Consider the following 16,259-nt stretch of genomic DNA (forward strand, 5'->3'; position numbering starts at 1 on the left):
TACAAACCAGTTTTGTATTTGGTAAAGGCTCTACATAGTTGTGTCCTATTGAATTTTTGGCGAATGCTCAAAGGTGCATATAATGAAAATTATAAATAATGTAAAAATAAAAAAGCTGATTATTCTGTATCAGAATGCATAATTCTTCATATTTTAATATCTTGAATATTCGATACCATATTTAGAAATTCTTCAGTGATTTCAGGAGCTACACCCATAATTATGGTAAAAGATTTCTAAAAGAACATTCTAATTATTTAATAGAGAATATATAAGAGCCAAACAGCATAGACAACATTATTGGTGAGCATAATTTATCTATTTCACTATTAATTTTAATTTTCTAACAATATCCTTAATAATTAATAATTTTATAATAATATGAATTTATAAATTAATAAAAATCAGTACATTTTTAATGTAACTAATAAAAAGTCAAAGGGACAGGAATGATTTAATTTATTGGTTAATATAAATTGTGGATCAGTAACTAAATGTACATTGATTATTTTCTGGTCAAAGTAGTACGTTCCAATTGACAAACTTCTCTGAAATCGAAGCTATTTTATACCTTCCTAAAGATTCCTTTGATATATATTTAATTAAAAAAATGTAATAGTAAAGTTTCAACTATTTAACATCCTCAATACAAACTAGTTTTGTATTTGGTGTTAATTAACGTACTTAATACAAACCAGTTTTGTTTTCGGTGGAGGCTCTACATTGTTGTGCTCCTTCATTGAATTTTTGGCGAATGCGCAAAGGTGCATATAATGAAATTTATAAATAATGTAAAAATAAAAAAACTGATTATTCTATATCAGAATGCATAATTCTTCAGATTTCAATATCTTGAATATTCGATACCACATTTAGAAATTCTTCAGCACAGACAACATTATTTATGAGCATTATTAATTAATCACTTTATTTTTATTGTTAATTTATGCTGTGCATTTTATAAATTAATAATATAATTAATATAAATGAATTTTTTAGTACCTAATAAAAAGTAAAAGAGACCAGAATGGTTTAATTTATAGGATAATGTAAACTGCAGATCAGTAACAAAATGTCCATCGATTAGTTTCTGGTCATTAAAAAGTAGAACGTTCCAATTAACAAACTTCTTTGAAATCGAGGCTATTTTGTGCTTTTAGTAATTAAACATAAGCGCAGTGCTTTTGTAATTACAAAACACTGTAACTGACGGCGTGCAGTTGAAAATGGACCGTGCCACGGGAAATTGAAAACTTTCCTCTCAGTTCTCTGTTCGACGTATATTCAATACGAAACCATATACTTCAAATACATCAAAATTACTCGGACAATGAGTATAAATAGAATTGTTCCTGTGTTCATTGTCAGATAACTTATATGTATGCTCATCGGTTTGTGGAACTAAGTTTGTTGTTTCGAGTTTCCAAAGTGCTCCTCAAAAGAACGTACTTGGAACATACTATTATGTTGTGTCTTTGATAACATATAAGTTTAAGGAGGTCATAGAATTTTTGGTTCGGATTTCACCAATTCTATATAATTATAAATTTCTGTGAAGGGAATCAGGTCTTTTAATTTTCTTAATGATTCTGCAAAAAATAATTAAGTTTCAGTTACTTCCTTAACTATTTATTTTTCTTGTTGATGTTATGCATGTACAGTAGTGGCCATAATTATAGCACCTCATTAAAATATATTAAAAAATGAGCTGTACTATTTGAATTGGATGAAAGGACCCATATTGTTTATTATTTCTTTTTGTTATTGTTATGTCTACAATGCGCCTGATTAATTTAATTTTATTCTTTAAAAAATTGGGTCCTTTTTTATTTTTTAATGAACAAAATTATAACAATGTTTTTTATTGTGGTCTTTCAGTTCTCTCAAACAGATAGGATGTTACATAAAGTGTTAATGTTAAATTAAATAGCACAGATATAGTCATTAAAAATCCCTTTCCAAATTAAAGTTTCCATATTTGTGTCCAGTTCAATTCAGAAAAATATATGTAACGTTTTATAGAATAAGAATATAATAGTTTTTATAATACTGTATAAAACAACAATAGTAAATTAAAATTATTTTAACAATTCACATTAAATAAAATAGTTATGATTAAAATATTGAATATTTTAAAAAATTTGATATAATAATGACCACTCCTGAATATTTATTTGTTTGTTTTAAAATTAATTAATAACTTGTTCAAAAGGTTACTGATTAAGTTTCTATTACTTCCATAACTTATTTTACTTGTTGAGGTTATGTAAGTACAGTAGTGGCCATAGTTATAGGACCTCATTAAAATATATAATAAAAATATGAGCTGTATATTTAATTGGATGCCATATTGTTTATTGTCATGCCTGAATATTGAATATTTTAAGAAATTTGGTGTAATAATGTCCACTACTGTACATTTATTTACTCAGTTGTTTTAAAATTTCACAAATAGATTGATTAAATAAAATGTTTGTATTATGAACAATTTTAGTAATAATTCTTATTCAAATGGAATCTCCATAAAATTTAATTTAAAATTTAAAATTAGTATTTAGTATTTTCTTTAATTTTTTCAATAATTTAAATATTAAAAACATTCCTGTTTTTAGTAAAAATACACTAAATTACTCAAATAATGAAAATAAAATATTTAAAAAACATTATATAATTAATTATTAATTAAGTTGAGTTTAGTTATTTATTAACTTTCTATGAATGTCTTACATGAATCGTTTTGTATTCTAATTAAATTAAAAATACATATCGTTAACTATACTATAAACTATACTAAAGGTTCGTAAACTGTTTTACTCTTAAATTTAAAAATCCCAACTAAAATAAATGCAACAAGCCTGAGGCATATTTAGTTTATATTATATATATATATATATATATATATATATATATATATATATATATATATATATATATATATATATATATTAATATATTATATTTAGTCATTTATATTGAAAATAATTAGTAATTAATATGGTGTTTGATTGAATTCAATATTAATTCCAATTATATATTTCATAAACCACAAATAATTCGTGGCCCAAGTTACAAACACCAAATTGGTGGCCCATAACACGTGTATTATTAAACATTATATAATGGCGCATTTCACACATTATTGACAACAGTGAGAAACACAGCTTAGTAAGTAATTAAACTAATTTCACGTTCCTTTGAATTCGGCAAAGGCCGCAGCAGTTGGGTCTGTTAAAATCTGGACAAAAGACCAAATCGGAGAACTATTATAATTATAAAATCATCAAATCATCGGAGCCGCACAAATTGGACACAGTCTGGAAACTTTGGATCGTTCAAATTGATGCATGTGTAAATAACACAGAATTTAATCCCAAACTATCAAATAGATTTATGTACATATGCAATGTCGATGTGTATGACGTATAATTTGTGTGGGTGGCCAAATATATAAATCTTTGTTGAAGTTTAATTTATTAGAAAAGGATTAATAATTCTTTTTAAAATATTATTTTATTATTATAATTTATTAATAGAAAATGTCTTTTTGAAGAATAAATTAATGTAATAATAATGTATAGATACTCAATATATTACTGTATTTAAAATAACTATTATTATTTTAGAAGTTGTTTAAATTTACAAACAAACTTAAATATATACATAGAAGGCACAAGAATGTTTATTTAGTGTCGGATTACGTAACACTGATAAAATCACAAAATCATATAACTGGTTTATCCCCGGAAAAGAGACTCCATTTGAATCTATTAAATTAATGGGCGACTTTCTTTATATGATGCTCTTTTGATTATGTTAAATGTAGATTTATTTTCGAAGCACTTTACGTTATTGGACTTGTGCAGTCGGCTTTATCTCTGAACGTTCCTTCCAAGATGTCCATAAATTAGATGACACAGGACACCGGATTTATTCGTAACGATAGAACTCACAACTGCATAGTTTCTGAGGTCGCTCCTATATAATATTTTAAAGTCTAAAAGTACGCGGACCGAATTTAAATGGACGTCCGGATTCTAAGAGTGATCATCGGTTAGATTTAAAATTAAATTGGTTTTAAGGGATTGATAGATCACAAATGGTTAGTTGGTTAAATACATATTGTCCAATCTGAACTCTAGGAAATTGCACACATTTTTTTTATACTGGTTGATGTAAGTTTGGACGTAGATTAAGTACTTTTTCTTCCTGCTACACTGTTAAAAGGACTATAAAATTTGAATTTTAAACATGCTAAATGGTGACATCCATTAACAAGAGTTATATGTTTAACTTTAGGGTTACGGACAATGAGCTCATTCTTGTCTTCACTAACGGAGATATGTAAAACTCCTTTAAAATTTAAAAGAAAGCTTTTTAATTAAATGACACTAAATGGCTTCTGATTAATTGAAATTTCGTCATAGGTAAAAATTAATAAATTGATTTTTTAATTTATAATATTTCTATTGTTTATTTATTAATATATGCATCAAAAAGTAATGTGAAAATATAATGAATAATTAAAAACCAATGTTTTTTACTACTTAAATAAAAAATATATTATAAAATGATATTTCAAACACTTCAAAAATTAAAAAAAAATTACACCAATTATCAGAATTATTATTATATTATTTAAAATAATTATGGCATATTTATTTTCTTTTTTATTAAAAACTAATATTCTGATGAAGCTCTTTGGTTATTTTTTAAATTAAGAAATGTATTACACAGTTTACACTTTTATATTTATTTGTGTTATTTTATTATTTATAGGTTAAACTATTTTTTATTTTAATTTAATTCGACTTTTTTGAAAATTTCCTAAACATATTGACTGTGTACATGTATACTATATATATATATATATATATATATATATATATATATATATATATATATATATATATATATTATATATATATATATATAGTCGTGGACAGAAGTATAGAATATTTATTTACTTGTTACAAATGTTTCTTAATGTTTTTTCTAATCTATTGCAAAATAAATGTAATATTCTGGTCCATTAATTATAATGATCATTATATTCGAAGATTTTTACTAATTAAATAAAAAATATAATGAAAAAATATATGTTACAACCCCTTCAAAAAATTAAAAATAATAACATCAATTATCCAAATATTTATTATTATATTATTTATAATAATTAAGGCATATTTATTTTTTTTTTATTAAAAACTAATATTCTGATAAAGCTTCTTGGTTATTTTTTGAATTAAAATATGTATTACACAGTATATTCTTTTATAATTATTTATCTTATTTTATTATTTATAAGTTAAGTTATTTTTTAATTTAATTTATTTCGACTTTTTTGAATGTTTCTTAAACACATTGACTGTGTATATCTATACTTATATATGTATAGTCGTGGACAAAAGTATAGAATATTTATTTACTTGTTACAAATGTTTCTTGATGTTTTTCCTAATCTTTTGCAAAATAAATGTAATTTTCTGTAAGATTGGTCGTCCATTAATCATAAAGATCATTATATTCGCAGATTTTTACTAATTAAATAAAAAATATAATGTAAAAATATATTACAAACCTCTTCAAAAATTAAAATAATAACACCAATTATCCAAATATTTATTATTATATTATTTATAATAATTAAGGCATATTTATTTTTTTTATTAAAAACTAATATTCTGACGAAGCTTCTCGGTTAATTTTTGAATTAAAAATGTATTATACAGTTTATTCTTTTATATTTATTTATGTTATTTTATTATTTATAAGTTAAATTATTTTTTAATTTAATTTAATACAATTTTTTGAGTGTTTCCTAAACACTTTGATAGTATATTATATATATATATATATATATATATATATATATATATATATATATATATATATATACTATCAGGAAAAAAGTTTGGAATATTTTATTAATATTTATAAAGAAATTAAGAACAAATATTTCAATATTTTTGGGCGTAATCTTTGGCTTCTAAAAACATTGTTTAACACCATTACAAAAATTATTCAAACTATTTTTTATTTATAAATTGAGTTTTTCATTAATATATGCATCAAAAAATTATCTGTATTTAATTAATGTATTTATATAGACACAGTCAAAGTGTCTAAATATTTTAAAATTATTGCAATAAAATAAAAAAAGCTAATATGAAAATATGAATACTTAAAAACAAATATTTTTATCAATTAAATAAAGATGTTTAACATCATTACAAGAGATATAAAAAATCCCAGAAAATAAAAATTCAAATTTTTATAATATTCCAAACTTTTTCCACCACTGTACCTATAATTCAATGTAATGAACTTTTTCCATTATCTGTCACTGAATAATTTTTAAAACTATTAAGCTCATATTCATAGCATAATTAAAAAAAGGGGACCTTGATTAATTTTGAGATATTACAATTTCTTCAACAATTATTAATGTAAAATTAAAAGTCGTTTTTGTATATTGAATATTTTATACATATGCCTTCAGACCACCAAAAGCTTTTTAATTAAATAACACTTAATGGCTTCTGATTAATTAAAATTTCGTCATAAGTAAAAATTATTCAAACTATTTTTTATTCATTTATTGAGTTTTTTATTTATAATGTTTCTATTATTTTGTATTAATATATGCAACGAAAAATTATCTATATGTATATATAGACACAGTCAAAGTGTCTAAATATATAATAATATATATAATATATGTAAAAAAGAGGGACCTTGGTTAATTTTGATTAACACAACCATTTTTGAGATATTTCAATTCTTCAATTAATGTAAAATTAAAAGTCATTTTTGTATAGTGAATATTTTGAACACATGTCTTTAGTCCAACAAAAGCTTCTTGATTAAATGACACTTAATGGCTTCTGAATAATTGAAATTTCGTCATACGTAAAAATTATTCAAACTATTTTTTATTTATAAATTGACTTTTTTATAATGTTTCTATTATTTTTTATTAATATATGCAACGAAAAACTATCTATATGTATATATAGACACAGTCAAAGTATCTAAATATTTTTAAATTATTCCAATAAAACAAAAAAACTAATGTGAATATATGAATACTACAAATGTTTTTACCAATTAAATAAATATGTTTAACACCATTACAAGAGATATAAAAAAATCTAGACAATAAAAATTCAATTTTTTATAATATTTTATATATATATATATATATATATATATATATATAATAATAAAGTTTTTCCATAATGGTGCAATGGCTCCTATTTTTTTTACCTCATCGTCACAGAATAAATTTTAAAACTATTAAGTTTCTCACATTTTTAGCACAATTCAAAAAAGGGGACGTTAATTAATTTTGATATATTTCAGTTTCGTCAAAATTATGCGTCCAGTCCATCAATTCGTTTTTCCACTCACTAAATAAAACTAAACAAAAAATAGAAAAAAAAAATTAAAATTGGCAGGACAAATGACAATTTTTTTCTGATCAGCGAATAAAATTTCGCACTGGTGTCGATCATTTTGGTACGTTGGCCGTTAAATCTCCGATGCGGGACGAATCCGCCGTGGACTTTTATGATAACGAAGCCGTTAAGCCGTTTCATATTCAATGGAGCGCTTTTTGAGTCGCATGTACGACCTGTACGTAATTAAAATTAAAATGTGTCTCGGTGACACTCACCGCCAATTAAGCCGGCCCAGTGAACTTTCCTCGACAACGGTGCCGCTGCAGACTACGCCACAAGCTCGGCTGTCTGTAGACCGGGGAATATGCGGTGTTACTCGGTTCTTTATTTTAAACCTCCGTTATTTATCATGCTCCGGTTTAATTCCGGTGAATATTAAGGATAACGGTTATTTCGACCGAAAGTTCGAATTAAAATGGAGGACGACGAATCTTCTTACAATGTCCTCCTTGGGGACTTTAAGGGCCATACTTATTTGTTAAGTACTGGTTTAAGGTATTCTGTTAAATTCCTTATGCTTCGATAAATACGGAATATTACTGTCATCATTAATTTTAAATTTTAATGTCGCCTCCTTGTACTAAATTATTAAACCCCAAAGTCACAGATAGGATTCTAATTAAGGCTCAGCAATTGAAATTGTAATATTTGGTCTTAAAGCCACATTTTAGCATTTTATAGTAAACCACTAATTGATTAATCCAAGAAAAGAGTATGGTTGGATGATTTTAACCTGTTCATATTTCAATTTAATACCACAGATTGTACTTGAATCATCCTCCATCACGAAAAGTTGTGCATTGCACGGCAATATCATAAAATGATTATAATAAACGGTGGTTCAGGGTAACCAAGCAGACTTTTATTAATACAACCCAACTTAAAATAAAACCTACCTGAAACAAATGTTGAAAAGTAAATTTCAGTTAAATTGTATTCCCTTTTCGCATTACGTTTCCCACAAACACATATTTTTATATAAACGTAACATATCTCGGCACAAAGCATGAGGCACATATAAGTTAAATTGTAAAACTTTAATGCTCCGCTCAAAGTTATGCCAAATAATATACAATTGTTTTGATGTGCTCCTTGGGGCAGGCTGCAAAGGATGTATACGTTCTGCTTTCTGTTTCACTGAGTGTTCTGTTCGTGATTTATACCTTTCAAAAGATTATTGTAATCCACTAAACGTTCGTTTGTTGATGACTACCTTGGCGTGAAATAACTTATTTATGTCGGGCAGAAGCTTCGTGAATATGGTTTTTGCAGCTCACTAAATAATGCCTTTGTGGGTGACGCCCACACATATAGAAATTATTAATACAGGTCTATTCTATTAATTTTTTTATTGAGGGTCTATTTTGGAAGAGGTAAATAGTAAGAATTAAAATAAAAAATATTTCTGTATGTTAATTTATTTTCAAAATCGTTGTGTAATTTACATATCATATGAATAATTCCAAAAATTTAGTGTTTAAAAAATGGCGAATGCGCTTTAAAGAAAATCATTTATTTTTACTTTTTCTAATTAATATTCAACAACTTTTTAGTTATTTGTCATTATTTGATTTTAAATTGATTTGATGTTAAAGGCAAACCCTTCTAAGAGATTCTTTTCGTCACATAATGGTCTTACGAATGAATTAAATATGACAGTGACGATGAAGGAAATTAATAAAATTTAGTGGACGTGTCAATTAGGATGAAAGATATTTTAAGAGTATTAAAATAAAAGAATAGATTCTTTTTGAAAGACCTCAAATCAATTAATGTTAGATAGTTTTTTGCTTACATAATTTTCTGACAAATGAATTAAATACGACAGAGATGATGAAGAAAATTAATAAAACACACAAATTAATTAAACACACATTCATTTCCAAACAAAGTGATACAGGTAACTATTGGAAGAACTTATAGAAGCATTTTAATGTTGAAAACAATAAAATATTAGTCCATCAAATTACTTAACCATTAAATTTATAATTAATTTTACTAAATATTTTCAGATAAAGTTAATGAAGAATTGAATTAAATTAAGGTGAGACCTGAGGATGATAAGATTTATTCTATTGAGAAATGCATTATTAATTACATCAGATTCTTTTGTTTCAAAGGCAATTTGACTGTTACGTTTGAAAGATGATGAAGGCTGTGATACCAGTAATTATTTCTCCTGACTGTGCTGAAAGTATAATTATATTATATAATTACTTATATTTGTGTGTGTTCCACCAAAACACACCAACATAAAACAGCTGAAGTCCAAATATTTTCTTCCCCAAATTTGTATTTTGATGATGATAATTAGAAGTGAAATTGTGGTTGATTAATATTGTAAAGATTTCAGAGTGTCCAACTTACTGAATATAGAAGAGAAACTAGTTTGGGATTTTTCTTTAATTTACTTAATAAGGGAAGAATTCTTCAGATTCAATGCCACTAATTCCATTACAAGTAAATTTGTACCCTTAAATTATACCTTAAGGATGATAATTGTGGGTTCCTCAATTTCCTAAATATATAGTCTTTAAAATTTGATGTAGTTGTCAGATGTAACTACATAAGTTAAACACAGGATTAAAATTTAAAAATGTAGGTATTGTGTTCTCTACTTAGATTTGTCTGTTGGGCAATACATTATTGTTCATATTTACATCAGATTCTTTTATTCCAAAGGCAATTAAACTGTCACATTTGAAAGAAGTATCCATCCTACTGAATATAGAAAATATAAATTTATGAGGAGACTGTCTTAAGAAATACAACTAGTTTGGGATTTTTCTTTAATTTACTTAATAAGGGAATGAATTCTTCAGATTCAATGCCAAAAATTCCATTACAAGTAAATTTGTACCCTTAAATTATAACTTAAAGACGATAATGTGGTTTCCTCAATTTTCTAAATATATAGTCTTTAAAATTTGATGTAGTTGTCAGATGTAACTACATAAGTAAAACACAGGTTTAATATTTAAAAATGTAGGTATTGTGTTCTCTACTTAGATTTGTCTGTTGGGCAATACATTATTGTTCATATTTACATCAGATTCTTTCGTTCCAAAGTCAATTAAACTGTCACATTTGAAAGAAGCATCCAACCTACTGAATATAGAAAAAATAAATTTATGAGGAGACTGTCTTAAGAAATACAAGTAGTTTGGGATTTTTCTTTAATTTACGTAATAAGGGAATGAATTCTTCAGATTCAGTGCCAATAATTTCAGTACAAGTAAATTTGTACCCTTAAATTATACCTTAAGAATGATAATTGTGGGTTCCTCAATTTCCTAAATATATAATCTTTAAAATTTGATGTAGTTGTCAGATGTAACTACATAAGTTAAACAAAGGTTTAATATTTAAAAATGTAGGTAGTGTGTTCTCTACTTAGATTTGTCTGTTGGGCAGTACATTATTATTCATATTTACATCAGATTCTTTTGTTCCAAAGGCAATTAAACTATTACATTTGAAAGAAGTATCCATCCTACTGAATATAGAAAATATAAATTTATGAGGAGACTGTCTTAAGAAATACAACTAGTTTGGGATTTTTCTTTAATTTACTTAATAAGGGAATGAATTCTTCAGATTCAATGCCAATAATTCCATTACAAGTAAATTTGTACCCCTAAATTATACCTTTAAGATGATAATGTGTTTTTCTTAATTTCCTAAATATATAGTCTTTAAAATTTGATGTAGTTGTCAGATGTAACTACATAAGTTAAACACAGGTTTAATATTTAAAAATGTAGGTAGTGTGTTCTCTACTTAGATTTGTCTGTTGGGCAATACATTATTATTGATATTTACATCAGATTTTTTTGTTCCAAAGGCAATTAAACTATTACATTTGAAAGAAGTATCCATCCTACTGAATATATAAAATATAAATTTATAAGGAGACTGTCTTAAGAAATACAACTAGCTTGGGATTTTTTTTTAATTTACTTAATAAGGGAATGCATTCTTCAGATTCAATGCCAATAATTCCATTACAAGTAAATTTGTACCCCTAAATTATACCTTTAAGATGATAAAGTGGGTTTCTTAATTTCCTAAATATATAGTCTTTAAAATTTGATGTAGTTGTCAGATATAACTACATAAGTTAAACACGGGTTTAATATTTAAAAATGTAAGTATTGTATTCTCTACTTAGATTTATCTGTTGGGCAATACATTATTGTATTAAAGGCAATTAAACTGTTAAATTTGAAAGAAGTATCCAACCTACTGAATATAGAAAAGATAAATTTATGAGGAGACTGTCTTAAGAAATACAACTAGTAAGGGATTTTTCTTTAATTTACTTAATAAGGGAATGAATTCTTCAGATTCAATGCCAATAATTCCAATACATGTAAATTTGTACCCTTAAATTATACCTTATGGATGATAATTGTGGGTTTCTCAATTTCCTAAATATATAGTCTTTAAAGTTTGATGATCTCAGATGTAACTACATAAGTTAAACACAGGTTTAATATTTAAAAATGTAGGTATTGTGTTCTCTACTTAGATTTGTCTGTTGGGCAATACATTATTGTTCATATTTACATCAAATTCTTTTATTTCAAAGACTATTAAACTGTCACATTTGAAAGAAGTATGCAACCTACTGACTATAGAAAAGATAAATTTATGAGGAGACTGTCTTAAGAAATACAACTAGTTTGGGATTTTCCTTTAATTTACTTAATAAGGGAATGAATTCTTCAGATTCAATGCCAATAATTCCAGTACAAGTAAATTTGTACCCTTAAATTATACCTTAAAGATGATAACTTTGGGTTGCTCAATTTCCTAAATATATAGTCTATAAAATTTGATGTAATTGTCAGATGTAACTACATAAGTTAAACACAGGTTTAAAATTTAAAAATGTAAGTATTGTATTCGCTACTTAGATTTGTCTGTTGGGCAATACATTATTGTTCATATTTACATCAGATTCTTTTATTCCAAAGGCAATTAAACTGTCACATTTGAAAGAAGTATCCAACCTACTGAATATGGAAAAGATAAATTTATGAGGAGACTGTCTGAAGAAATACAACTAGTTTGGGATTATTCTTTAATGTACTTAATAAGGGAATGAATTCTTCAGATTCAGTGCCAATAATTCCATTACAAGTAAATTTGTACCCTTAAATTATACCTTAAGGATGATAATTTTGGGTTGCTCAATTTACTAAATATATAGTCTTTAAAATTTGATGTAGTTGTCAGATGTAACTACAGATTCTTTTATTCCAAAAGTAATTAAACTATTACGTTTACCTACGTCAAAGAGATATGAAAGACAGTAATTTCAGTTTCCATATGTGTAGTATTAGTTTAATTATTACTTCAAATACTAAAATAATCAATTTGTTTTTATTCTTTTTGCTTCTATCTTCTTTCATAATAATTTTTACACAACCTATTTAACAAAAATCATTTCTGAAATTATATTTCAACTGCTATTTCTTGAAATCTTTTGTTTCTTCCTCGGAAATATGTCACAGATCATTTACATTAAATATGCCATTATTGGGTACGCGAACAACTGAAAAAGTTCCCCGTCTCCATTTGAATGCGGCATATCCGAGTTTATTTAACGAATTTGTCAAAGGAAAACAATCTTTCTTTTAGGTCCTTTGCAATTGGCTTTCAATTTAATTATATTCGCGAGTTCAAACTTTCGGCTGCCACAACTGGATCTAAATATTCCAATATTCGGAAACACAATTCCAAAGTGTTCGGCAAATTTGAATACGCAGACATGCAAATTTCCGCCGTATTTGAATAAATTAAAATAAAAAATTAAATATAACGTATTAACTTTGGTATATATTAACATGTTAACTTATCCTTAATAATGGAAATTCGATAATAAATGGGAACGGAAATTATTAAAAGGGGAAATTTAGATGAAAATTATGTTTTGTTGTATCAGGATCAATATTAAATATGTAATCAATCTTGTTTATATTGTAGAATCAATTTTTATGCAAATTAATTATTAAATTTGAATTTATTATTAAGGCAATAAATAAATATAATGTAAAGTAATAAATTACGAAAAATGAGTTGTGCGACGTATGAAGTTATAATATCGTTATGAAAATCGACATATCTCATTAAAATAAATAATCTGCTACATTAATAAAATGAATCTCTCTAAGGCGGCCAATGAATTTTTTAAAAACAATTCCAACACGAGAGCAGAGGAAGATAAGACCAAAGTGAAAAAGGAGAAAAAGGTCTGAAAGAAGTTAATACAGCAAGTTTAAGTCCGTTCTTTCCTGAATCATTTATTTCCATTGTTTTGGAGACGCCTCGAGATGAGCCCAGCTCAGGGGGGCACTTAGTTTCAATCTGGACACTTTCAAATAAAACCGTTCCCTCACTCACTTCACTCTTGCCATTTTATATTGATTATCTTTTATGCTGAACAAATGCATTGCCAACTTTACTTTTCATTTCCTGTCGTTTTCCGTTCAGAAACAATGGGATTTTGCTCGGAAAATGAAAAATATCTGGATTCGTGGAATTCTTTGGGAAGTATTTGTTGATTAAAGTGTTGTAGATATTTTCTTTTGGTTATTATGAAAGAAACCTTAAAATATTTAAAAATGCAATTATTACTTTCTTGTTTCTACGTTTTTAGAAAAAGCATTTTAAGAGAATTTTAATAATTTCAAAACCTATTTTTAGAAAATAATAAAAAACATTTTTGGTTTAATATTTAATTTATATTATATTATAATATTGTAAAAAAATATATTTTAACTTATAAATAAATAAATTCAATACGATATTGAAAAAAGTATCTACAAATGGCGTTGTCATTGAATTGATTAATTTAACATAAATCAGAAAGTTTTATTTTTTATCAAATTTTACATATACCGTCTGAAAAGTGTTAGACTCGTCTGAATCATGAGAGAAACATACATGCACGAGAGAGAGAGAGAGAAGAAAGAGTCTAGTCTGTATAAAAGTTACGGTGGTGGAAAAGAAGTCAAGAATATTTTTAAAAATTGTATTTTTATCCCCTATCGTAATGGAGGTAAACAAATTTGATAGTTTATGTTTACCCTTTTAACAACTAAAAATAATTCACAGTTTGAAAAATGGTTATACATACTTACACACATGAAATATATTAAATATTTTAAAAATATTTCACTCAAAGTATCTGAAAAACCTGAAATTGTTATAAGTGGATTTTTTCCTACATTATCAATAAAAAATGTGTTGGATGCCATAATTGATTTTAATTTGGGACCACTCAAAAACTCAGTAAATTCAACTTTATTTTAATTTATAAATAAATAAATTCAATTGGATATTGAAAAAAGCATCAAATTTTTACATATACCGTCCGAAAAGAGTTTAGTTGGATCATGCACGAGAGGGAAAGGGAGTAGAAATCTCCAGTCCGTCCTGTAGAGGGCGTAGTCTAGTCTAGGAAAATTACAGTGGAGGAAAAAAGTATAGAATATTTTTAGAAATTGTATTTTTATCCCCTGGAATTTTTCATATCTGTTGTTACGGTGGTAAACAAATTCACTATTTATTGTTTACTCTCCTAACAATTAAAAATAATTCCCAGTTTGAAAAATGATAAATTACATTTATTTAGATTTGCCACATTAAGCAACATTATTAAATAAATGTTCCATACTTTTTTGGCTTTCAAAGGATATTGAACAAATTATGTAAAAATGTCCCTGAATAAATAAATTTAACATAAATCAGAAATTTTTATTTTTGTCAAATTTATACTTATACCGTCCGAAAAGTGTTGGACTCGTCTGAATCATGAGAGAGACATACATGCACGAGAGAGGGAGAAGAGAGAGTCCGACCTGTATAAAAGTTACAGTGGTGGAAAAAAGTAAAGAATAATTTTAAATATTATATTTTTATCCCCTGTCGTAAATCACTAGTTTGTGTTTACCCTCCTAACAATTAAAAATAATTCACAGTTTGAAAAATGGTTATACATACATTTATTGTTTGGATTAGGGTCAAAAATGAATATTTTAAAAATATTTCACTCAAAGTATCTGAAAAACCTGAAATTGTTGTAAATGGATTTTTTCCTACATTATCAATAAAAAATATATTAGATGCCATAATTAATTATATTTTGGGACCACTCAAAACTCAGTAAATTCAACTATATTTGATGAGATGTTTACCGTATTTAGAGGAGACTCCATTTGAAAGATCAATGATGGTCCAAAAGTGTGGATCTTTGGTTTTATGATCGTTGAGGAAGGTGTCCATGTGTCTTACAACAAATTCAAAGAGTATGTAATTATTAATAATAGCTAAAAATCATGTCATGTACATGTTTTGCAAGGAATCGTTTATTGTAAGTTCAGGTTTGACTTTAAGAGCTTAACTGCCTGAATTTGTCCATCACAAAATGGTAAAATTAAAGACACTCTTATGACGGTTCTGAGTATTTAATGGTTTCACTAGCTAATGGTTTATTAGAGAAGTTTGTAGATGAACAGCAATAAATTTGATAAAATATTGTTTTTATGTAAAATAAATGCCAAATTCCTACTGTTAAACATGATGGCTGAAGCATTTTGGTTTGGGGATGCTTTTCTCTATTCAAAGTTGAACTCTTGATTCAAGTGGAGAATAAAGTGGATCATTTTCAATACAGGAACATACTAGAAAACACCATGTTTCCATTTGTCAAGGAATATATGCCACTTCGTTGGATATTTCAACAAGACGACACGTCTAAAACTATTAAAGAGTCTAAATCTTATTGAGCAC

This window comes from Aethina tumida, chromosome 2 (genome assembly GCF_024364675.1).
Source record: "Aethina tumida isolate Nest 87 chromosome 2, icAetTumi1.1, whole genome shotgun sequence".
NCBI classification, from domain to species: Eukaryota; Metazoa; Arthropoda; class Insecta; order Coleoptera; family Nitidulidae; genus Aethina; species Aethina tumida.